Below are 2,166 nucleotides of genomic sequence, written 5' to 3' on the forward strand. Positions count from 1 at the left end.
TTTACGGAAATCTATCGACCAAGAATTCTTACGGAAGAATTAGCTAAACAGTTGGCTTATCAATTTACAGAAATTGAGTCTTGGGATCACTTGTATTATTCTTGAGGGAGATCAGTTATGCAAGTGCCATGAGTCTACACGTTAAAATGAATTTTAAATAGACTTAAATCACCTCGATGAGTTGCTTATTTCGTTTTTGTTTTTCTTCCTTTTTTTCAGTGTAGAACACGATCTATTTAACTGCTATAACAAATGGCTGGTCCTACTAACGACCCAATGCCAAGTGCCACATTGGACCGTGAGTCCTGGCTTCGGATCTTCATGAATCAGATGAATCGGTCTACTCGATCAAGAATGATGGATCAAACTTCGCGGATTGGGAGGCAAAGGCATTACGGAATGCTGCCGCCGACGGAAGCTCAAATATCTATTAGAGCCCATCCCGGCGAACCCAGGTCCCACGGCTAGAGCTAATGAAATCGCCAAGTTTAACGATTTCGTCATGGAAGCGGGCGCGATTAAAAACGTACTCATTTTTGCAATGGAACCCAATTTGCAGAAACGCTTCATAGCCCATGGTGCAAACAAGATTTTCACCACGCTCACTAAGGAATTCTCGAAAGCACCGAGAATCGTGACCTATGAGCATACCACTCGCTTCTTTGATGCGAGACTCCAGAAGGGCCAACCAGTTAGCCCACACATTCTCAGCATGATTGAGAATGTCGAGAAGCTGGAGACCTTTGATTGTAAGATCAGCGAGAACATTGTGATCGACCGCATGCTTCATTCACTCCACGATGGTTTTGCGCTCTTTAGAGCGAATTACTATATGAATGATTTGAAGAAAAGCTCCCATGAACTGCACTCCCTTCTTGTACAGACCGAGAAGGACATGAAGTCCAGTGGGAGCATGAAACAGGATGTTCTCGTTGTGACAAACAAGGGAAAGGGTATGGGCAAAGCTCGTGCAAACCTAGCGAGGGTAAACCGAAGTTCAAGAAGTCGGGTCCAGGTAAGAGTGGGCCTGGTGAGTCGAGCACCTCATCGGGCGCGACAAAGAGCAAGAATGAAAACATGGAATGCCATCATTGCCACAAGACTGGGCATTGGAGGCGTACATGTCCTGTTTATCATGAGGACTTAAAGGCAGGTCGTGTTAAACCTGTTGGTATGTCTTCTTCTTCTACTTTTATTCATATGATTGAGATTAACCACGCAAGTTACGGAACTTGGGTACTTGATACTGGTTGTGGTTCTCATCTGTGTAATCATGTGCGGGGGCTCCGAAACATCGAACCCCTCGTAAAGGGTGAGGTGGACTGCGTGTTGGGAATGGAGCACGAGTGGTCGCCGTCTCAAGGGGAACATACGTGATCCACTTCCTAGCGGATTTGAGTTATTTTTATATAACTCGCTATTATGTACCCGTCTTTCAAAAAACATTATTTCAGTTTTTGCACTTGACAAACTTGGTTTTTCATTTGTAATAGAGAATAATACTTGCATTTTCTCTTTACACGATATGATTTATGGCAAGGCAGTCTCCATGAACGGAATTTATGTTTTAGATCGGACCACCGAAATATTACACGTAATGAATAAAAAGTTAAAGGTTGGTGACAAAGATCAAACGTATCTATGGCAATGCCGTATGGGACACATTAATGAGAAACGCGTAAAACAGCTCATAAAGGATGGAGCTATCTCGGCCTTTGATTTTCAATCATTTGGCACGTGTGAATCATGTCTCATCGGTAAGATGACTCGAATTTCCTTCAAAGGTGTTGGAATGCGCGCTGCCGACCTATTAGGACTCATACACACGGATGTATGTGGTCCTATGTCAATCACCGCACGAGAAGGCTATAGGTATTTCATCACTTTCACGGACGATTTAAGTAGATATGGCTATGTCTACTTAATGAAGCACAAAAGTGAATCCTTTGAGAAATTCAAGGAATACCGAGAATAGGGCATGTAACCTATTGGGTAGAAAGATTAAAACACTGCGTTCGGATCGTGGTGGCGAGTATCTTTCTCACGAGTTTGATCAACACCTTAAAGACGTGGGATTGCCCTACGCTTAACTCCACCTGGAACACCTCATTGAATGGTGTGTCCGAACGGAGAAATCGAACACTACTTGATATGGTTCGATCCATG

This window comes from Silene latifolia, chromosome 2 (assembly GCF_048544455.1).
Source record: "Silene latifolia isolate original U9 population chromosome 2, ASM4854445v1, whole genome shotgun sequence".
NCBI classification, from domain to species: domain Eukaryota; kingdom Viridiplantae; phylum Streptophyta; class Magnoliopsida; order Caryophyllales; family Caryophyllaceae; genus Silene; species Silene latifolia.